At 43.1% G+C, this 25,140-nt stretch overlaps 1 protein-coding gene and 1 long non-coding RNA gene across 8 annotated transcripts in view; one reads left to right on the top strand and one right to left on the bottom strand.

The window, feature by feature from the left end:
• LOC130284828 (glucose-1-phosphate thymidylyltransferase-like) overlaps positions 1–25,140 on the bottom strand; it is a 548,309-nt gene that overhangs the window by 122,326 nt on the left and 400,843 nt on the right. The window lies entirely within an intron of this gene.
• On the top strand, positions 383–24,093 carry LOC130284831 (uncharacterized). The gene is made up of 4 exons (XR_008847156.1): positions 383–427; positions 18,941–19,082; positions 19,501–19,571; positions 23,478–24,093. It is a non-coding gene; the product is annotated as an uncharacterized LOC130284831 (long non-coding RNA).

The raw sequence follows: 25,140 nt of genomic DNA, 5'->3' as shown, positions 1-25,140 counted from the left end.
GGGGAGTGTTTAACAAACCAGGGTGCCTCCAGCTGTTGCACAACTACAACTCCCAGCATGCATGTACAGCCATTGACTGTCTGGGCATGCTGGGAGTTATAGTTTTGCAACAGCTGGTGGCACACTGATAGGGAAACATTGATGTATGGGGTGTATTGTGTGTCTATGTATTCTATGTGATGTGTGACATCGCATACAGTACTTTACAGTTCTTTAAATACCTTCAGGGGGGGACAGAATGTCCTCCATTATGATACTGCCAACTACAGCTCTATAGGAAAGGAAGGGGAGGGCAGCCAGCAGCTCATTGGATGCCTGCAGCAAGATGCTGCAGGCTATTGGCTATGGCTGCACTGGGGGGGGGGGGCGGGGGGGGGGATTACACGGAGCTCACAGTGGAAGCCGGCGTGAGTTAGCAGGACAGCATGTGAGTAACAGGAGGCAGAACGGGGCACACAGGGCACATTAAACAACTATCTGTCAGTTACTGAAGTTATCAGTGCTGTCAGATAGCTGTTTGTACGATGGCCCCGACACACAGCAGCATCGTATGTCGATGCTGCCTTCAACATACGATGGGCTCTGAGAGGCCATCGTATGTTGAAATGATTATATGTCGGGGACATCGTAAGTCGGGGGGGTCACTGTATATTAAAGTCAATGTATGTGTGTATGTATGTATGTAGGTATGCATGTGTGTATGTATGCTCCAGCATCACTTCCAAATGGCTAAAGATATTAACATGAAACTTGGTACACATGTTACTTATATGTCAACAACAAACATAGGATATGTTATTTAACCCTTACCCACCCATATTTGCTAGAGTCAGGGTTTTTTGTTTAACCCCTTAAGGACAGGGTATTTTTCTGTTTTGGCACTTTTGTTGTTTCCTCCTTATCTTTTAAAAATCATAACCCTTTCAATTTTGTACCTAAAAATCCATATGAAGGCTTATTTTTTGCGCCACCAATTCTACTTTGTTATGACATCTATCATTTCCCCCAAAATATATGGCGAAATCCAAAAAAAAAATCATTGTGCGACAAAATTGAAGAAAAAATGCCATTTTGTCACTTTTGGGGGCTTCCGTTTCTACACAGTAAATTTTCGGTAAAAATAACACCTTATCTTTATTCTGTAGGTCCATACGACTAAAATTATACCCTACTTTTATAGCTTTGATTTTGTCTTCTGGTAAAAATCCAAACTACATGCACAAAAATTAATGTTTAAAAATGTTCATTTCTGACCCCTATAACTCTTTAATTCTTCCACATACGGGGCAGTTTGAGGGCTCATTTTTTGTACCGTGATCTGAAGTTTTTATCGGTACCATTTTTGTTTTGATCTGACTTTTTGATCGCTTTTTATTCTTTTTTTTTATGGCATAAAAAGTGACAAAAAATACGGTATAATGAACTTTGGAATTTTTTTACGCGTACGGTATTGACCGTGCGGTTCAATTAACAATATATTTTTATAGATTGGAAATTTACGCACACGGTGATACACATATGTTTATGTTTATTTACAGTTTTTTTTTATTGGAAAAGGGGGAGAGTCAAACTTTTATTAGGAAAAGGGTTACATCACGTTTATTAACTTTTTTTACACTTTTTTTTTGCAATGTTACAGCATAGGGGGCTATAACATTGCACACACTGATCACTTAAATTGATCACTGCTATGCCATAGCATAACATTGATCAGTGTTATCTGCGCTTGATTGCTCAAGCCTGGATCTCAGACAGCGAGGAGCATGGTAAGGCACCTCGCGCTGTCCTCTCAGCTGTTGGGGACGCCACGATTTCAGCTCCGCTAAGCTAACTGGCATGGATTTATCCCGCTTTAAGTGCCACAATCAACTTTGATCACGACGTCTAAAGGGCTAATACCGGACATCAGCCCGATCAGACCATGTCCGGTATTAGTTGCGGGTCCTGGTTGCTGATAGCAACTGGGACCCAGCAAATACGAAGCACACTCAGCTTCTGAGCGCGCTTCACAGATCGGAAGCCGGCCGTGGACGTAAATATACATCCGTGGTCGTTAAGGGGTTAAGTCCCATACAACTTTCAAACAGCTGAAGCTATTTCCATAATACTCACATGTCACTTACATGTCCACTAAAAATATAGGATAGTTAATTTAACCCTAACCTACCCTTATTGCGAGGGTGGGGGTTTTTGTTTAAAGTCCAATGTAAATCTATGGGAAATGTATTTTCCAGCATTACTTCCGAACAGCTGGAGATATTACATGTTACTTATATGGCAAATTAAAATATATAATAGTTAGATGGAATATGAGGTTTGGATATGAGGTCGGGATATGGGGACGAGATGTGGGGACAGGATATGAGGACGGGATATGAGGTCGGGATATGAGGACAGGTTATGAGGACGGGATATGAGGTCACCGCGGCCGTGGCCCGCTGCTGCAGGACTTTTTATTTTTTTATTTTATTCTCAATACTAAAACACCAGCCCCACCGGACATCCCTGACATCACCAGCCCGAATCACCAACGCCAACCATTACAAAAACCCCTCCCTTGAAGGAATGCAATGCTGGGAGGTGCAGTTACCAACTAGAATTCCCAGCATGCCCTGATACAATATATGGTGACCAAAACCACAACTCAAGGGTGCACACCCTAATGCAATAGGCTGCGCACGCCTATGTATATGAGGACAAAAGCTTCCTCCTAGGTTGCTTTTTCTCCCCCACAAGGATAAGATAGGAAAAACAGGGCAGCGCCGGGTACTCAGCTAGTATGTATTAAAATTGATTCCATAAATCGTTAAAACCACAGATCCCAGTCCACTTATTGAAGGAATACTCCGGTACAATAAAAATGTTTTCAAATTAACTAGTGCCCGAAAGTTAGACAGATTTGTACATTATGTCTATTTATAAATCTCAAACCTTCCGGAAATTATGAGCTGCTGTATGCTCCAAAGGAAGATGTGTAGTTATTTCAAGTCTGACCAGAGTGTTGCTGCCACCTCTGTCTGTGTTAGGAACTGTCCAAAGCATATATATCCTGCTCCGGACAGTTCCTGACACAAACACAGGTGACAGCAGAGAACACTGTGGTAAGACTGAAAAGAACTATACAACTTCCTCTGGAGAATACAGCAGCTGATAAGTACTAGAATGATTATGATTTTTAAATAGAAGTAACTTAAAATTTGTATACCTTTCTGAACAGCTTCTGTCTTCTAGCCACGTCTGTTGAGAAGCAGGTTGGAGTTTGCTAAGCGGATGTAAAGATCTTACCGTGACGGCTGAGTAGTAGTGGATCCGCTGTCCTGTGTGAACTATGACTGAACCGTACCAGGGAGCGGAGTCTAAGGTGCCGCTGGTTTTCACCAGAGCCCACCACAAAGCGGAATGGACTTGCAGCGGCAGGCGGCACCCAGGTCACTACCCCTGGTATGATCCGTCCACATAGGTTGCCCAGATGAAGCTTGGCACAGATGAAGGCAAAGTCAGACAAAGTACGGGTCAAGAGGCAGGTGGCAACGAAGCGTAGTCTGCCGGACTAATATAGGGTCCGCCCAGCAGGGAACCAATTAAGGGCGTACTGGCCCTTTAAATCTAGCAACGCCATTGAGGGTGCGCCTGAAGGAGAGGGGATGCACACGCCGGAAAAGCAGAACAGAAGAGAGGCTGGGGACGGGGGTAGGTGAGGAGATGCCCGGAGCTGGCATGTGGAAGCGTCCCGCATAGCAAGTCCCAGAGCCATCAAGACAAACAGAAGGGGTGCGCTCATGGACAGCACGTCCAGAGCGTTGCCCATATTAATGCCCAGGACACGAGAATGGAGGAGGGTAGATGTAATTTGTAAGAGACAGGATTGATTTTTTGAAGAACCACAAATGGACCCAGGTAACGAGGACCCAACTTATAACTGGGAATCTTAAAGCATATATACTTGGAGGAGAGCCAGACATTGCCACCAGGAGAAAGATGGAGGAGGTCATCTTTCTTGTCCACTTGAGACTTTATTTGGGAGGAAGCGGAAAGTAACGAGTGTCGAGTCTTTTGCCAAATGGATACAAGATTTCTGATTAGGGTATCTACGGCCGGCACTCCAGAGGTGGACGAGGATGAAGACCATAGACAACAAAAAAGGGAGAAGTCTTTGTGGACTCAGAGTCTTTATGATTGTATGAAAACTCTGCCCAAAGCAGAAGATCAACCCAATTTCCTGCTGAGCTGAAACAAAATGCCGCAAGTAGCCTTCCAGGACCTGATTAACTCTCTCCACTTGCCCATTGGATTGAGGGTGGTAAGCGGAAGAAAAGTCCAGATTCATTTTTAAATGAGAACAAAGGGCACTGGAGGTCTAATTTAGCGAAGATTTTGGCTCCACGTAGACTATCAAAGAGTTCTGAGATCAGAGGCAAAGGTGAGCGATTTTTGATTGTGATTTTATTTAGTTCCCGATAGTCAATGCAAGGTCGAAGAGAGCCATCTTTTTTTCCAACAAAGAAGAATCCATCTTTAAAGGGTACCTCTCATCAAAAAAACTTTTGATATATTATAGATTAATGTATGCAGAATAACTTTACAATTGCAAGCATTTCAGACTCATGCTGGAGTCCTAAACACTACGAGCTGCCAGTCTGCTTTGTTCACAAAGGAGAACACTCAGAGCTGCCAGCCTGCTTTGTTCACAGCCTGTTTGGCTGTGAACAAAGCAGGCTGGCAGCTCTGAGTGTTTAGGACTCCAGCATGAGTCAGAAATGCTTGCTGACAGGACTGATCGGGAAAAATACAATAGAAAGAAGCATATTTTTCATTAACATGCTATTGAAGTTATTCAACATTCATTAATCTAAAATATATCAAAAGTTTATTTGATGAGAGGTACCCTTTAAGGTTTTCTTGAATATATTTTTCCATTGCTTGTGTCTCAGGTACAGAAAATGGATACATTCTTCCCCGAGGAAGTGTAGTTCCTGGTTGAAGATCAATGGGACAATCGTAAGGACGATGTGGTGGAAGAGTCTCTGCTTGTTTTCACAGAATACATCAGCAAAGTCATGATAAGGGGAAGGTATGCTTGACTTAATGGTAGGTGATGAAACAATGGGCTCAGGACAGTGACCTTGACAAAAAGCTCCCCAACGAGAAACCTCTCCTGAATTCCAATCAAATTGAGGAGAATGAAGCTGTTGCCAAGGAAGTCCTAGAAGAAGTTCAGAAGTACAATGTGGAAGTACAAAGAACTGTATCTTTTCCTTGTGTAACACTCCTACTTGCATGACGAGAGGTTCTGTGCAAAAAAGGACCTTACACTTCAGGTGCTCACCGTTAACAGAAGAAATACACAGTGGCTTTATTAGCCAAGACACTGATAAACAATGTTTTTGGACCTGGGTGGCATCAATAAAGTTTCCTGCAGAACCAGAATCGAGGAAGGCTGAGGCGAGGAATGAAGACTTCATAGGAGTATAAAGTAGAACAGGCATGGTCAAACGTGGAGAGGTACTATTCTCACCCAGGGAAGCCTCACCTAAATGCCCTAGGTGCGAGCATTTCCCGGATGCTAAAGACAAAGAGTACACTCTTTTAGGAAGTGTTTAGGACTGGAACAATAAAGACATAAGCTCTCATTACGTCTACGGGTTATTTCTTGAGAAGAAAGTCTAATGCGGTCCACCTGCATGGGCTCCTCTGTAGGTGGAGTTGGAGATGATTGTTGAGGACATTGAAAAACAGGGAGCCAAACGGGGATAACGCCGTGACCGGAGAGGTTCCCTCTCACGTCAAAGGACCTTTTGTCTCTCCGTGAACTGTACGTCAATGCCAGTAGCAAGGTTGATGAGATCAGTACGGGAAGAAGGAAGATCTCGAGCCGCCTAGGCGTCCTTGATCCTACTTGAGAGACCCTTTTTAAAAGTGGCACACAAAGCCTCATTATTCCAGGCCAGAGGCCAAGATGCGGAATTGTACTGCTTATTCTCCCACCAAAGACTTTCCTTGAGAGATTCAGTAAAGCTGCCTCCGCTGAAGAAGCCCGGGCCAGTACCTCAAATACATTACGGAATTCAGCAAGGAAAGTCCGGAGATTAGAGGACAACGGGTCATTATGGTCCCAGAGCGGAGTAGCCCAGTGATAAATAATATTTTTGTAATATACAATATTATGTACTGAATATATGTATCAAAGTTATGGTAACCACATGTTGAAATAACGTGCTCAGGAGTTGTCAAAGGATATCATGTCTATAGATAGACAACATGACACACTATATACTATTTCAGTATATTTGTAGCAGGAGAATGGTCACGTAGTCACGTTAAGACTTCAGAGAAGTACCATATTTGTAAGGTTAGTAGTATGACATAATGCATGCCCCACGAATTAAATATATATTCAGCCAACCTACTAGGAGGATATATATACTATATAGGTATATTTATGGTCAGGGCCTTTCAGTGCGTATGGAACGTACGCCTACCTAACCTAACATACCATGATGTAACTATAACACTACTTCCTATCCTGTAACAAGAATACCAGACATAACCTACCTTACCTAATCTGCGGCAGAGGTGTGCCCGGGCCGCCGTCAGGGGTACAACTTAAGAGGGCATACCCTGAATGAGGCTGACGGAAGACTTGAAAAAAGAGGGAGGGCTGATGGGTGGGACAGCGTGACGTCCAACGTGCACCTGAGCCTGCACGTACTGGTATTTATACCACCCAGGCCCATCCCATAAACCCAGGTTTTCATTCAACCTTTAACTTATGGTCAGGGCTTTCAGTGCGTATGGAACATACGCCTACCTAACATAAACATACCATGATGTAACTATAACACTACTTACTATCCTGTAACAAGAATACCAGACATAACCTACCTTACCTAATCTGCGGCAGAGGTGTGCCCGGGCCGCCGTCGGGGGTACACCTTAAGAGGGCAAAACAGCATGCCTAGGGGAGTAGTATATAATATGCCCTTAGTGATATCAGAGCCTGAGCTGCCAACCCAGCCTTCAGGCCATGGTCCTAACCCCCTCAGCGAGTATCCAATAGTACTACGGACATCCCTATAATGACACTTACCTCACCAGAAGCCATAGCTATCATCTAGACACCATGTGCATATTCGCCACCTGAACTTGCTGAATGGACTGACCAAACAGCTCCCTATCCCACTGTACCTCATGACCCACTCTCCTAGTATGCAGTTTCCAGGACTATGGTCCAAACCTGACAAACTGTAGGGAAACCGTAGAAAGAAACCTACGGTCATGAGACACAGAACATTACAGACGTATACTGCCGATACAACGAACTATTCCCTAACTCAACGACCATAACTATGGGAGAAAAACAACTAACTGAACCATGTTACCATGTGTGAATATGTCACCTGTAAATGATCACTTTAATGCCGGTATGGCAGTCGTATCCTGCAAACGTGTCAGAACATACGACTATGCAGTGCATCCCACCTGAGAACGTGACAGGCATCACAGGTATACAGCTGCCTATGTGTAGTGATGTTATTGCTGTGAAAACGTGTCAACAACAATAACCAAGTAGTATATCCCACCTGAGAACGTGTCAGGCATGTCAGGTATATACTCCTCTATGTGTCCTGCTGCTATTGCTCAGGATAACTTGTCCGAAACAATAGCCCAAATGATGTATTCCTCTGCAGACGTGACAGGCAGGCTGAGAATATCCACAACCTGTAAATGTGACATGATCCAAAATGGTTGATAATGCGCCTATATGCATGATGCGTATGACCATTACGTGTAAGATTCGTGCACTGTAATTACCTTAAATGTGTGAGAAAATCAGCACTATGCCTAGCACGCAGTGTTATACCCGCATCAATGACGTAAGCGTGTGACTACCGTATGCAAAGTAAGATAGCTTGGAGTAGAAACCTATAACGGTGGTATGGTAACGTGACCTGACCTATTCATAAACGTGGAATCAGAACTAAGGTAACCTGCTTGAAATAAACGTACGTGTACGGAGACGTTTACTAGGTACCCGAAACGTATGGGAAGATAAGCATCGCGTCATGCAAGTAGTAAAGAATACGTAGAATACTAGAACTTACGTAGTGCATGTGCCGTGGTCAATGCTCAGACAATATGCGAAATGACGTAGGTATACGTACCCATATTATGGCAACAAGACTCAGTTACACATGTCTAAATAAAATTACCATAGACACCTATGCTTACCACAGTGTGAAAACATGATCCAGCTATACTATAGCCCGATTAGCGTGTAATACCGTATGGAAGCCTATGGGTGTGTGTGTAAGCTATATGGAAATTGATCGTATGGAACACCACGTGTTATGCCGTATAGACACATAAGCGTATAATAACGTGTGGAAACCTGAGCGTATACCACGTATGGAACATGAGCGTGTTGTACCGTATGGTGAACAATAGTATGACATGCCATATGGAAAATATGACTGAAATATTGTAAGGAAACATGAACGTTTTGAACCGTTTGGAAACCTAAGTGTCACACCATATAAAACATGATCGTGTTATCCTGTATGGAAACTGAGCGTGTAAACTGAATGGAACATACAAGAGTGTATACCTTATGATAATTACCAGCATACACACCGAATGGTAAAACACCAGCGTGCACCCCGTATGCCAACCACAGGCGGGCACACCGTACGCAAAATACAGGCATGCACGCCGTATAGCAGACACCAGTGCGCACACCACGACAACCACCGGCATGCATACTGTATGGTAACCACCAGCATGCATACAGTATGGGAAATGCGATCGTGTATACTTCACGGAAAATGCCATCGTGTATACTGTACGGAAAACACAATCATGTATACTGTAGGGAAAATGCAATCATGTATACTGTACGGACAATGCAATCGTGCCTACTGTACAGAAGATACAATCGTGTATACTGTATGGAAAATGCAGTCGTGTATACCATACAGATAATACCATCGTGTATACTGTACGGAAAATACAATCGTGTATACTGTACGGAAAATACAATCGTGTATACTGTACGGAAAATACAATCGTGTATACTGTACGGAAAATACAATCGTGTATACTGTATGGAAAATACAATCGTGTATACTGCACTGGAAATACAAGCGTGTATACTGTGCTGGAAATACAAGCGTGTATACTGTACTGGAAATACAAGCGTGTATAGTGTACTGGAAACACAAGCGTGTATGTTGTACTAAAAAAACCAACGTGTATACTGTACTGGAAATACAAGTGTGTATACTGTGCGAAAAAAGCAAGCGTGTATACCGTACGAAACACTAGCGTGTATACTATATGAAAGATGAGCGTGCATACCGTAAGAAAACCCAAGCAAGTAAACTATATGGAAAATACAATCGTATATACTATATGCAATTTATATGCAAACATAAGCATGTATATATGGAAAAAACAAGCGTGAATGCTATACGGAAAATACAAGCGTATACTATATGACAATACGAGCGAGTATACTGTATGAAAATACAATTGCATGTACTGCATGCAAATACCATCGCATGTACTGCATGCCAATACCAGCATGTACACTACCTGAAAAATACAAGCGCCTATCCTGCAAAAAACACAAGCGTTTACTGTATGAACATCCAAGCGTGTGTCCTGAATGAAAAAATACAAGCGTATATGAAAAAGCAAGTGTGTATCCTAAATGAATATACTGAATGAAAATACAAGTGTATACTAAATGAATGTACAACGAAAAGTAAGTGAGTACTGAATGAAAATACAGCCGTGTATGCTGTATAACATACACCCATGTCTATTGTATGAAAAAGCGTGTATACTGTACGCAACACGGCATGCGTACTGCCTGAAAATACCAGCGTGTATGCCGTATAAGAACACAGGCGTGTATCCCAACTGAAAACACAAGCGCGTATCCCATCTGAAAATACAAGCGTGTATACTGTATGACACACAAGCGTGTACACCGCATGACACACAAGCGTGTATACCGCATGACACACAAGCGTGTACACCATATGACACCAGCGTGTACATTGTATGACACACAAGCGTGTACACTGTCTGAACACAAAAGTGTGTACTGTATGAAACGCAAGCGTTATACCGCATGACACACAAGCGTGTACACCGCATGACACACAAGCGTGTATACCGCATGACACACAAGCGTGTATACCGCATGACACACAAGCGTGTATACCGCATGACACACAAGCGTGTATACCGCATGACACACAAGCGTGTATACCGCATGACACACAAGCGTGTATACCGCATGACACACAAGCGTGTACACCTTATGACACCAGCATGTACACTGTATGACACACAAGCATGTACACTGTCTGAACTACAAGCGTGTATACTGTATGAACCACAAGCGTGTATGCTGTGTGAACTACAAGCGTGTATGCTGTCTGAACTACAAGCGTGTATGCTGTCTGAACTACAAGCGTGTGTACTGTCTGAACTACAAGCGTGTGTACAGTCTGAACTACAAGCGTGTATACCGTATGAACTACAAGCGTGTATACCGTATTGAACTACAAGCGTGTATACCGTATGAACTACAAGCGTGTATACTGTATGAACTACAAGCATGTATACTGTATGAACTACAAGCGTGTATACCGTATGAACTACAAGAGTGTATACCGTATGAACTACATGCGTGTATACCGTATGAACTACAAGCGTGTATACCGTATGAACTACAAGTGTGTATACTGTATGAACTACAAGCGTGTATATCGTATGAACTACAAGTGTGTATACCGTATGAAATACAAGCGTGTATACTGTATGAAAATACCAGCGTATTTACTATATGAAAATACCAGTGTGCATACCGTATGGAAATGCAAGCGTATACACTGTATGAAAATGCAAGCGTGTATGAAAATACAGACGTGCCTACTGTATGATAATACAAATGTGTACATTATATAAAAACAAGCGTGTCTACTGTATGAAAATACAAGCGTATATACTGAATGAAAATACAATCGTGTATGCTGTATAAAATACCATCGTGTATATTGTATGAAAATACTAGCGTGTATTATGTATGGGAAATACTAGCGTGTATACTGTATGGGAAATACTAGCGTGTATACTGTATTAACTACAACCGTGTATGCTGCATGGAAAATACTAAAGTGTGTCCTGTATGACTATACAAGCATACCTATTGTATAAAAATATTATTGTGTATCCTATAAAACTATACCAGCTTGTATATTGTATGAAAGCCTGCATACTGTAAGGAAAATATCAACATGTTACACCACATGAGTGTGTCATATTAAATGACAACATGAAGAATAAACCGTACGGAAACATAGTCATATCACTTTTAGAGTATTATGCCGTATTAGGAACCTAAGTGTGTTATATTATAAACCTTAACTATGACCCCCAGAAAAGAAATCGCATGGAACAACCGAATGAGCAAATGCTCATCTGGCATGTTAACCTGACGCCTATCCCTTGTAATACCCAAGGGGGGTGAAAGCAGCTCAATCACCATGTTGCCTCTGGCTCCGGAGCGCTATGTGTACCGGAGTATTGTACCCAAGGGGCGGGGCAACCATCATGCGTCTCCCCGACCATGCCATCCACCCGCTCCCGGCTCCTGCGTACCGCTGAAGAGAGCAGAACTGGCAACGCGCAGTGCGGGCATAGTGCCTGCGCCCCGCTGATGTGCGCAGCAAGCAGAAATTCGTCCGAAAAGCCTAATCCATTACAGTAACGTGGCCCCCCCTGGTACCGTGCAACAAGAACTCCCGTCCAACTGCACCGATGCCGTTACGAGACACGTTATATACCACATTTGCATATACAGTGGTCCCTCAACATACGATGGCAATTCATTCCAAACGAGCCATCGTTTGTCGAATCCATCGTATGTTGAGGGATTCGTGCAATGTAAAGTATAGGAAGCAGTACTCACCTGTCCCCGCCGCTCGAGATGGTGTCCCCGGGCCTCCGCTGGACTATCCGCTGTCTTCTCCGGTCCTCTGCTGTCTTCTCCGGTCCTCTGATTTCTTCCGCAAGGCCTTACTGGGCCTGCGTAGCGACGTCATTACGCCGCTGCATACGTCATTCCTATTGGATGACGTGCGCAGCAGCGTATTGACGTCATCAGAGAGGGCCGAGAAGACACCGGAAGACCAGCGCTGGACCCGGAGGGCACCCCGGAGCATCGTGGAGGGGTAAGTAATACTTACCGCACCACATGGGAAACATTAAGCTGCTATCCGGCAGCAGGTTAAGCATTTGGCGCTGCCAGATAGCAGTTAATGCGATGGCCCCGACATAAAAAAGCATTGTATGTCTATGCTGACATCGACATGCGATGGCCTCCGAGAGGCCATCGTATGTCAATTTCATCATATGTCGGGGCCATTCTAGGTCACTGTGTAAAACTTTTAGATCACTTTTTATTTAAAAGAATTTCAAATAAAATGTGACAAAAAGCTGAATTTTTGGATTTATGATTTTTTTTACGTTTACGCCGTTCCCCATACGGGTTCATTAACATTATATTTTGATAGTTTGGACATTTATGCACGTGGTGATACCAAACAGTTTTTTTTTTAATGTTCGCTTTTTGGGGGTAAAATGGGAAAAAGGGGCAATTTTAGTTTTTATTGGGGAGGGGATTTTTCTAATTTTTTTTACTTTTTATTTTTAAATTTTTCAACTTTTTTTTTTATATCCCTATAGGGGACTATCAATAGCAATCAGTTGATTGCTAATACTGTCTAGTGTTATGCATAGGGCATAGCACTGATCAGTATTATCGGCTATCTTCTGCTCTCGTCTGCTCGATCTCAGACCAGAGCAGAAGACCAGAGGAGACGGCCGGAGGCAGGTGAGGGGACCTCCGGCCGCCATGACAGATGATCGGATCCCCGCGGCAGCACTGCGGGCGATCCGGTCATCTATTTTAACCCCTTAAGGACCAGGCCATTTTACACCTTAGAGCGTTTTTTGAACATCTGACCACTGTCATTTTAAACATTAATAACTCTGGGATGCTTTTACCTATCATTCTGATTCAGAGATTATTTTTTTTTTTTAACATATTCTACTTTATGATATTGGTAAAATTTTGTCGATACTTGCATCGTTTCTTAGTGAAAAATTCCAAAATTTGATGAAAAAATTGAAAATTTTGCATTTTTCTAACTTTGAAGCTCTCTGCTTGTAAGGAAAATGAATATTCCAAATAAAAAAATTTTTTATTCACATATAAAATATGTCTACTTTATGTCTGCATAATAAAATTGACGTGATTTTACTTTTGGAAGACACCAGAGGGCTTCAAAGTTCAGCAGCAATTTTCCAATTTTTCACAAAATTTTCAAACTCACTATTTTTCAGGGACCAGTTCAGGTTTGAAGTGGATTTGAAGGGTCTTCATATTAGAAGTACCCCACAAATGACCCCATTATAAAAACTGCAACCCCCAAAGTATTCAAAATGACATTCAGTCAGCGATTTAACCCTTTAGGTGTTTCACAGGAATAGCAGCAAAGTGAAGGAGAAAATTCACAATCTTCATTTTTTACACTCGCATGTTCTTGTAGACCCAATTTTTTTATTTTTACAAGGGGTAGAACGAGAAAATTTATACTTATATTTGTAGCCCAATTTCTCTCGAGTAAGCACATACCTCATATGCCTATGTAAATTGTTCGGCGGGCGCAGTAGAGGGCTCAGAAGCGAAGGAGCGACAAGGGGATTTTGGAGAGTACGTTTTTCTGAAATGGTTTTTGGGGGGCATGTTGCATTTAGGAAGCCCCTATGGTACCAGAACAGCAAAAAATCCCCACATGGCATACCATTTCGGAAACTAGACCCCTTGGGGAACGTAACAAGGGGTAAAGTGAACCTTAACACCCCACAGGTGTTTCACGACTTTTACATATGTAAAAAAAAAAAAAAAAAATCACAAAAATGTGTGTTTCCCCCCAAATTTCACATTTTTGCAAGGGTTAATAGCAGAAAAGATTCCCCAAAATTTGTAACCCCATCTCTTCTGAGTATGGAGGTACCCCTAAGTTGACCTGAAGTGCACTACGGGCGAACTACAATGCTCAGAAGAGAAGGAGTCATATTTGGCTTTTTGAGAGCAAATTTTGGTCGGGGGGCATGTCGCATTTAGGAATCCCCTATGGTGCCAGAACAGCAAAAAATCCCCACATGGCACACCATTTTGGAAACTAGACCCCTTGGGGAACGTAACAAGGGGTAAAAATAACCTTAACACCCCACAGGTGTTTTACGACTTTTACATATGTAAAAAAAAAAAAAAATTCACTAAAATGTGTGTTTCCCCCCAAATTTCACATTTTTGCAAGGGTTAATAGCAGAAAAGATCCCCCAAAATTTGTAACCCTATCTCTTCTGAGTATGAAGGTACCCCATAAGTGGACCTGAAGTGCACTACGGGCGAACTACAATGCTCAGAAGAGAAGGAGTCATATTTGGCTTTTGGAGAGCAAATTTTGCTCGGGGGGCATGTTGCATTTAGGAAGCCCCTATGGTGCCAGGACAGCAAAATAACCCCCACATGGCATTTTGGAAACTAGACCCCTTGAGGAACGTAACAAGGGGTACAGTGAGCATTTACCCCCCACTGGTGTCTGTCAGATCTTTGGAACAGTGGGCTGTACAAAATTTTTAATTTGCACAGCCCACGGTTCCAAAGATCTGTCAGACACCAGTGGGGTGTAAATTATCACTGCAACCCTCATTACATTCCGTGAGGGGTGTAGTTTCCAAAATGCGGTCACAAGTGTTTTTTTTTTTTGAGTTTGTCAAAACCGCTGTAACAATCAGCCACTCCTGTGCAAATCACCTCAAATGTACATGGTGCACTCTCCCTTCTGGGCCTTGTTGTGCACCCCCAGAGCACTTTTCCCCCACATATGGGGTATCTCCGTAGTCGGGAGAAGTTGCATTACAAATTTTGGGGGGCTTTTTTCCCTTTTACCTCTTGTCAAAATGAACAGTATAGGGCAACACCAGCGTGTTAGTGTAAACATGCTGTTGTAGACCCCAACTTCACCTTTTCATAAGGGGTTAAAGGAGAAAAAGCCCCCCAAAATTTGTAACCCAATTTCTCCCGAGTACGGCGATACCCCATATGTGACCCTAAACTGTTGCTTTGAAATACGACAGGGCTCCAAAGTGAGAGTGCCATGTGCATTTGAGGCCTGAATTAGGGATTTGCATAGGGGTGGACATAGGGGTATTCTACGCCAGTGATTCCCAAACAGGGTGCCTCCAGCTGTTGCAAAACTCCCAGTATGCTTGGACAGTCAACGGCTGTCCGGCAATACTGGGAGTTGTTGTTTTGCAACAGCTGGAGGCTCCATTTTGGAAACAGTGGCGTACCAGACGTTTTTCATTTTTATTGGGGAGGGGGGCTGTGTAGGGGTATGTGTATATGTAGTATTTTTTACTTTTTATTTTATTTTGTGTTAGTGTAGTGTAGTGTAGTGTTTTTAGGGTACAGTCACACGGGCGGGGGATTACAGCGAGTACCACAACTCCCAAACATTCTCAGGAATGCTGGAAGTAGTAGTTCGGCAACATCTTTAGAGCCAGATGTTGCCGAACTAAAACTCCCAGCATGCTTGGAGTTGTAGTTTTGCAACATCTGAAGGACTACAGTTTGCAGACCACTAATACAGTGGTTCCCAATCTGTGCCCTTCTAGATGTTGCAAAACTACAACTCCCAGTATGCCAAAACTGTCCAGGCATGCTGGGAGTTGTAGTTCTGCAACATCTGAAGGGCCAGATGTTACAGAACTACAACTCCCAGCATGCCTGGACAGTAGGGGCATGCTGAGGATGTGTAGTTTTGCAACATCTGGAAGGGCACAGTGGTCTCCAAACTGTGGACCTCCAGATGTTGTAAAACTGCAACTTCCAGCATGCCCAGACGCAAAGGGCTGGCTGGGCATGCTGGGAGTTGTAGTATACAGGGTCTCATTACAGCAATGCATGTCGCTTTACGGCGACGTGCATTGCTGTAAAGGGCCCGACCGCGGCTGAAGAGGAACTCACCTGTCGCCGCCGCCTTCATCGCCGGGATCCGGGTCTTCAGGGACGAGGTAAGTACCGGGGCCGGGCCTCAGCACTCCCCCGTCCCCCACCTCGTCCTCCGGTCTTCCTCCTGTCCTCTCCAGACTTCCAGGGACCGGGCAGGGCGGGAGGAAGTAACCGCCCCCCCTGCGATTGGTCGGTTAGCTAACCGAGGAATCGCAGGGGATAGGAGGAGGTGGCAGGCTTGCCACCTCGCTCCTAGCCTCCAGCATGGTCCTGGCTGTCTGTGACAACCAGGATCATGAAAAATTACCAGGCGTTCTCTAACGTCCTTGGGCATTAAAGCCCAGGTAGTGGGGACGTTAGAGAACATCCTATGTCCTAAAGAGGTTAAAAGGGTACTCCCGTGGAAAACTTTTTTTTTTTAAATCAACTGGTGCCAGAAAGTTAAACAGATTTGTAAATCACTTCTATTAAAAAATCTTAATCCTTCCAGTACTTAATCCTTCCAGTACTAAAGAGAAATCCCAAAAAGAAATGCATTTCCTCTGATGTCATGACCACAGTGCTCACTGCTGACCTCGGCTGTCAACTTTAGGAACTGTCCAGAGCAGCATATGTTTTCTATGGGGATTTTCTCCTGATTTTCTGGCACCAGTTGATTTAAAAAAAAAAAAAAAGTTTTCCACGGGAGTACCCCTTTAACATGCGTATTGCTGCAGATGCCGTGATCTGTATTGATTACAGCATCTGAGGGGTTAATGGTTGACATCCGCACGATTCCTGGCTGATAGCAGCCGGGAACTGCAGTGTATGATGCAAAAACCGCTCCAATGCTTGTGGTCATACACAGGACTGAAATGTACGTCCTGGTACGCTAAGTACCGCCGCACCATGACGTACATTTATGTCCATGGTCGTTAAGGGGTTAAAGGATTTATTTGCAAATTATGGTGGAATATAAGTATTTGGTCACCTACAAACAAGCAAGATTTCTGGTTGTCACAGACCTGTAACAACTTCTTTAAGAGTCTCCTCTGTCCTCCCCTCATTACCTGTATTAATGCCCCCTGTTTGAACTTGTTATCAGTATAAAAGACACCTGTCCACAACCTCAAACAGTCACACTCCAAATTCCACTATGGCCAAGACCAAAGAGCTATCGAAGGACACCAGAAACAAAATTGTAGACCTGCACCAGGCTGGGAAGACTGAATCTGCAATAGGCAGGCAGCTTGGTCTGAAGAAATCAACTGTGGGAGCAATTATGAGAATATGTAAGACCACTGATAATCTCCTTCGATCTGGGGCTTCTCGCATGATCTCATCCCATGGTATCAAAATGATCACAAGAACGGTAAGCAAAAGTCCCAGAACCACATAGGGAGACCTAGTGAATGACCTACAGAGAGCTGGGACCAAAGTAACAAAGGTTACCATCATTAACACACTACACCGCCAGGGACTCAAATCATGCAGTGCCAGACGTGTCCCCCTACTTAAGCCAGTACATGTCCGGGCCCGTCTGAAGTTTGCTAGAGAGCATTTGGATGATCCAAAAGAGGATTGGGAGAAGTCATATGGTCAGATGAAACCAAAGTAGAACTTTTTGGCAAAAACTCAACTCATCGTGTTTGGAGGAGAAAGAATGCCGAGTTGCATCCATAGAACACCATACCAACTGTAAAGCATGGGGGTGGAAACATCATGCCTTGGCACAGTTTTTCTACCAAGGGACAAGGACGACTGATCCGTGTAAAGGAAAGAATGAATAGGGCCATGTATCGTGAGATTTTGAGGGAAAACCTCCTTCCATCAGCAAGGGCATTGAAGATGAAACGTGGCTGGGTCTTTCAGCATGACAATGATGCCAAACACACCACCTGGGCAACAAAGGAGTGGCTTCGTAAGAAGTATTTCAAGGTCCTGGAGTGGCCTAGTCAGTTTCCAGATCTCAACCCCATAGAAAACCTTTGGAGGGAATGAAAAGTCTGTGTTGGCCAGCGACAGCCCCAAAACATCACTGCTCTAGATGAGATCTGCATGGAGGAATGGGCTAAAATACCAGCAACAGTGTGTGGAAACCTTGTGAAGAATTACAGAAAACATTTGACATCTGTCATTGCCAATAAAGGGTATATAACAAAGAATTAAGATGAACTTTTGTTATTGACCAAATACTTATTTTCCACCATAATTTGCAAATAAATTCTTTAAAAAAATCAGACAGTGTGATTTTATGGATTTTTTTTTTCTCATTATGCCTCTCATAGTTGAGGTATACCTATGATGAAAATTACAGGCCTCTCTCATCTTTTTAAGCGGGAGAACTTGCACAATTGGTGGCTGACTAAATACTTCTTTTCCCCACTGTACATTCGGGGGTGGACTGACAGGTTGAGCACTTGGTCACTGCCCGAGGGTCCGTTCTTGAGTGGGGGCCCGCAGCTGCCCTAAAGTCACTGTATACAGCAGTGTTTCCAAAAACTGACCTATACTATATACTACGTTATGTTCCTCCATCATGGGGGTTGTAGTTTAGCAACAGCTGGAGGTAAACCTGGGTGGGAAACTCTGACCTATACTATATACTACATTACGTTCCTCCATCATGAGGGTTGTAGTTTAGCAACAGCTGGAGGTACCCTTGGGTGGGAAACATTGACCTATACTATATACTACTATATAGTCCAACATGCTGGGAGTTGTAGTTTTTGGTTGGGGCATCAGCTCTATCACAGGCTGTATCAGGGCTTGATGGGAGTTGTAGTTTGTATCTTAGTGCCACTCTTAAATATTTTTAAATTAGTCAAACATTTATTCAAATATTTATACTTTTTTTTTTTACAGGTTCAGTCAAGATCACTGTCGTGGGACAGATCGGACCAAAACCACAGCAACAGAATGCTAATACAAAATGCGTGTGAGTCCATAGCTAATGCAATGTATGATAACTTACAAGAAAAGTCTGAACATTTAAGAGAAGATATTCGTAAGTAATAGGTTTTTTTTTCCAAATTTTATGCTTTGATTTGACCATACAGATGACATTTTGTCATTATTCCAAATGAAATTGTACGTTAATGTACGTCCTGGTGCAGTGGTACTTAATAGAGATGAGCGAACTGGATAAATGCAGGATAAATCATCAACTGCCGAGCCGAGAAGTTTGTGACGAATCAAATTTACTGTAAGTTCGCTCTAGTACTTAACGCACCATGACGTAGATTTACGGCCTGTCCAAGAGTATGAACACTGGAGTTGTGCTCATGTCATGCACTGCAGGTCCAGGCTTATAACAGCAGAAATTGGACTCATGTGGGCCATTAACCCCTCCGAAACCATGATCACAACAGATTGACATCCGTGGCACTCTGCTAAATAAAGTTTTTTACACTTTTATCTTACAGTAAAAGAACTACGTACAAGATGGAAGTCCACCAGCGACTACTACATAAAGGTCTCTAATAAGCAACAGGAGGTTAGTGGATCATCCCCGGCAAAGCAGGCAAAAATCTCTTATGAGGACCAGCTGAGTTTCCTTCAACAAAGCAGGCAACTTCGTCCGTTAGTTTATTATTATTTTTTAACCACTTAAGGACCAAGGACGTACGAGTACGTCCGTGGGAATTTCGGCCCCCGTCACGCGCCGGACGGGGACCGGACCGGGATGATGCTGATATCGATCAGAAGGAAGCCCGCGCAAATGCCCAGGGGGGGTCACGAATTCGCACCGCCGATTTGCGACGATCCCGGTTCATATGGGTCTATGGTGACCCGGTGACCCAGAAAATAAGGGGAATCGGGATTGTCAAAGACACCCACAATCCCCCTGAAGTGATAAGAGTGAGGTGGCAGGGGTGCCACCCCTACTATCCCTGCTATGACCAATAGCAGATTGGGGCGGCTGAAGAGGATGGATCCTTGGATCCTACGGAAGGCCGGTGAGTTGCTTAGCAATATGTGGAGGTCTATAGTCTGAGACCTGTGGTCTCTAAACTGTAGCCCTCCAGATGTTGCAAAGCTACAACTCCCAGCATGCCCAGACAGCTGTTTGCTGTGTGGGCATGCTGGGATTTGTAGCTTTGCAACAGCTAGAGGGCTACAGTTTGGAGATCACTGTTCAGTGGTCTCTATACTGTGGCCCCCTAGATCTTGCAAAACTACAACTCCCAGCATGCCCACACAGCAAAAAGCTGTCTCGGTATGCTGGGAGTTGTAGTTGCGTACCTCCAGCTGTTGCATAACTACATCTCCGCGCATGCCCTTCGGTGATCAGTACATGCTGGGAGTTGTAGTTTTGCCACAGCTGGAGGCACACTGCTTGGTAAAATACTGAGTTAGGTAACAGAAGCTAACTGAAGGTTTTCCAACCAGTGTACCTCCAGCTATTGCAAAAGTACAACTCCCAGCATGCACGGTCTACCAGTACATGCTGGGAGTTGTAGTTTTGAAACAGCTGGAGGTTTGCCCCCCCCCCCCAAGTGAATGTACAGGGTACATTCACACGAGCGAGTTTACAGTGGGTTTCCTGCTTTTCCTAGCAGGAAACTCACCATAACCCGCCAGTGCGAATGTACCCTAAAAACACTACACTACACTAACACAAAATAAAGGGTAAAACACTACATATACACCCCCTTACACTGTCCCCCCCAATAAAAATGAAAAACGTATTGTAGGGCAGTGTTTCCAAAACTGAGCCTCCAGCTTTGCAAAGCAAAAACTCCCAGCATTTCCGGACAGCCACTGACTGTCCAGACATGCAAGGAGTTTAGCAACAGCTGGAGGCACCCTGTTTGGGAATCACTGGCCTAGAATACCCCATTGTCTACCTCTATGGAATCCCTAATTTTGTCCTCAAATGCGCATGGCGCTCTCTCACTTCAGAGCCCTGTCGTATTTCAAGGAAACAGTTAAGGGCCACATATGGGGTATTTCCGTACTCGGGAGAAATTGCACTACAAATTTTGGGGGCTTTTTCTCCTTTTACCCCTTATGAAAAGGAAAAGTTGGGGGTTACACCAGCCTTTTAGTGTTAAAAAAAAAAATTTAGACTAACATGCTGGTGTTGCCCCATACTTTTTATTTTCACAAGCGGTAAAAGGGAAAAAAGACCCCCAAAATTTGTAACGCAATTTCTCCTGAGTACGGAAATACCCCATATGTGGGCATAAAATGCTCTGCAGGCGCACAACAGGGCTCAGGAGTGAGAGCGCACCATGTACATTTGAGGACTAAATTGGTGATTTGCACAGGGGTGGCTGATTTTACAGCGATTCTGACATAAATGTAAAAAAATGAATACCCACATGTGACTCCATTTTGGAAACTACACCCCTCATGGAATGTTACAAGGGATATAGTGAGCCTTCACACCCCACAGGTGTTTGACAAATTTTCGTTAAACTTGGATGGGAAAATGAAAAAAAAAATGTTCACTAAAATGCTGGTGTTACCCAAAATTTTTCATTTTCACAAGGGAAAATAGGAAAAAAGCCCCCCAAAATTTGTAACCCCATTTCTTCTGAGTAAGAACATACCCCATATGTGGATGAAAAGTGCTCTGTGGGTGAACTTCATTGCTCAGAAGAGAGGGAGCACCATTGGGCTTTTGAAGAGAAAATTTGTCAGGAATTGAAGGCCACGTGTGTTTTCAAAGATCCCACAGTGCCAGAACCCCCCCCCCCCACATATGACCCCATTTTGGAAACTACACCCCTCACGTAATGTTATAAGGGGTACAGTGAGCATTTACGCCCCACAGGTGTCTGACAGATTTTTGGAACAGTGGTCCATGAAAATGAAAAATGAAAATTTTCATTTGCACAGCCCACTGTACCAAAGATCTGTCAAACACCAGTGGGGTGTAAATACTCACTGCACTCCTTATTACATTCTGTGAGGGGTGTAGTTTCCAAAATGGGGTCACATGTGGGGGGGGGGGGGGGGGGTCCACTGTTCAGGCACCAAGGGGGGCTTTGTAAACGCACATGGCCTCTGACTTCCATTCCAAACAAATTCTCTTTCCAAAAGCTTAATGGCGCTCCTCCTCTTCTGAGCATTGTAGTGCGCCAGCAGAGCACTTGATGTCCACACATGGGGTATTTCCAGACTCAGAAGAAGTGGGGTTACAAATTTTGGGGGTAATTTACTCCTATTACCCCTTGTAAAAATGTAAAATTTGGGGGGAAAACAGCATTTTAGTGAAAACATTTTTTTTTCCATTACACATCCAACTTTAACAAAAAGTCGTCAAACACCTGTGAGGTGTTAAGGCTCCCTGTACCACTTGTTACGTTCCTTGGGGGGTGTAGTTTCAAGAATAGTATGCCATGTGTTTTTTTTTTTTGCTGTTCTGGCACCATAGGGGCTTCCTAAATGTAACATGCCCCCCATAAACCAAAAAACCCCAACAAAATGTGCTTTCCAAAAGCCAAATGTGACTCCTTCTGTTCTGAGCATTGTAGTTCGCCCGCAGAGCATTTTACGTCCTAACATGGGGTATTTCCATACTCAGAAGAGATGGGGTTACAAATTTTGGGGGCATTTTCTCCCATTACCCTTTGTAAAATGGTAAATTTGGGGAAAAAGCTGAGGTATTCCCTTATCAAGATAAATTGGGTTACAAATTTTGAGAGGATTTTACTCCTTTGACCCCTTGTAAAAATTCAAAAACTGGGTCTCCAAGAACATGCGAATGTAAAAAAAAGATTTTGAATTTTCTCCTTCACTTTGCTGCTGTTCCTCTGAAACACCTAAAGGGTTAACACACTTACTGAATGTAATTTTGAATACTTTGAGGGTTGCAGTTTTTATAATGGGGTCATTTATGGGGTATTTCTAATATGAAGGCCTTTCAAATCCACTTCAAACCTGAACTGGTCCATGAAAAATTCCGATTTTGAAAATTTTGTGAAAAATTTGAAAATTGCTGCTGAACAATTTGAAAATTGCTGCTGAACTTTGAAGCCCTCTTATGTATTCCGAAAGTAAAAACATGTCAACTTTATGATGCAAACATAAAGTAGACATATTGTATTTGTGAATCAAAATATAATTTATTTGGAATGTCTATTTTCCTTACAAGCAGAGAGCTTCAAAGTTAGAAAAATGCAAAATTTTCTATTTTTTCATAACATTTTGGAATTTTTCACCAGAAGTATCGATTAAATTTTACCACTAACATAAAGTAGAATAGGTAACGAAAAAACTATCTCGGAATCAGAATGAAAGGTAAATGCATCCCCGAGTTATTAATGCTTAAAGTGACAGTAGTCATTTGTGCAAAAAACGCTCTGATCCTTAAGGCCAAAATGGGCCTGGTCTTTAAGGGGTTAATGTAATTTCAAATTTAAATTTTTTTCTTTTTTTGTCTTTTGAACAGAACAAGTGGAAATTACCAAGCCGAAAAACTTGCTGAAGAAGATGCACCGATTGATGTCCTAGTTGAGGATATAACTCCATGTGCCTAGGGAACAACAACTCCAGTTCTGGAAACTTCTACAGAGAGTGATGGAAGGGAAAGAAATCCTGTTGAAGAGGCTTCGGGTCGCTCCCAAACTTCTACCTCACAGGAGACTAACCCCCCTTCCTCCCAGCCTATGATTAAGGACCTGGCATAGGTCCAAAATGCATCGGCTGATTTGACGTTTCTGTGTGTACATGACCCAATAAAGCCAATCTGCTTTTACCTGCAATCCTGGGCTGGACCGTTCCTTCCTTTCTGCATATACCCACGTGGTTGGAGACGCTGCTAACCAGGCCTGTGCACAGGTGCAGTGGAGTGTCGGTGAACTGGTGTTTTTGCTATATTGTGCAAACCTAATGTGGGGGAACTATACTGCACACCTAATCTGGGGGAACTATACTGCCAACCTAATGTGGGGGAACTATACTGCCCCTAATGTGGGGGAACTATACTGCCAATCTAATGTGGGGGAACTATACTGCACCTAATGTGGGAGCTATACTGCACCAAATGTGGGGGAACTACAACCTAATGTGGGGGGACTTATACTGCAAGCCTAATGTGGGGAAACTGTGCTGCCAATCTAATGTGGGGGAACTACAACCTAATGTGGAACTATAAACTATCAATAAAAAAAAACAAGTTTGGATCATTGAACTCTGTTGTTGTGTTCTTCTTTTAAAACAAAAGATGTTAACTAGTTATGGCAACTGTATGAGTAGTTTTTTCTAAACTCAAACCTCAGTATTCTGCTTTAATTGCTGTGCTGGCACTTTGAGGGAAAAAAAGTTGGCGTGCATTACGGTTTGGGCACTTGGTCTATCACTGGTCTATGTAGATTCCGTTTACATTTTTATTGTTTTTAGTTATATAGTCATGGGGGGGGGTGTTAGGAGTGGTGAGGGGGGGAGGGTTGGTTTCTTTTTACTTTTTTATTGTATGCAACAAATATTTTCTTTATATCTAAATTATTGTTGTTTTCTTTTTTTTGCATTCTTGTCAGGACATGTCCAATGGTGTGGAGTTGACCAATCAGTTTCTTTTTTTATTTTATTTTTTTTATATTTTAGCTTTACATCTCTTCTAATAAAACAATTAAGGGAGCTAAATGTCAAGTTAAATACTTAGCTTTATTTTTTTTTAATACTTCAGCAATTAAAAAAAATAATACATTACCGTAATCTGCCGATGAACGGAACACAATGCCTGCTGAAATTATTCAACAGGCATCTTCTGTAAACCCCTGTGATGGGTGGGTGTAACCACCATGGGTCAATTGTGGTCAATTGGGTCTCCATTGACCTCATGAGCCTCAAAACAAGCTTGATTGGGGCTGTTCAAGGCAGCCCCGAACAGTGCCAGGAGTGTGGTGGCACTGGAGCCACCTCACAATCGCACTGATTCCAAGGTCTATACCGGCCGACAAATCTGGGCTCCAGCTTGGGTTGACACTAAATCATAGCAAGATAGTTCATAAGGTTGAAAAAAGACCAGAGTCCATCAAGTTCAACCCAAAACCCTAATAAGTCCCTATTGAGTTGAGTTGATCCAGAGGAAGGCAAAAAACCCTCATACTAGA

Source organism: Hyla sarda, chromosome 8 (assembly GCF_029499605.1).
Source record: "Hyla sarda isolate aHylSar1 chromosome 8, aHylSar1.hap1, whole genome shotgun sequence".
Taxonomy (NCBI): Eukaryota; Metazoa; Chordata; class Amphibia; order Anura; family Hylidae; genus Hyla; species Hyla sarda.
The sequence above is the reverse complement of the archived record's forward strand: the minus strand, read 5'-3'. Positions and strand labels throughout refer to the sequence as shown.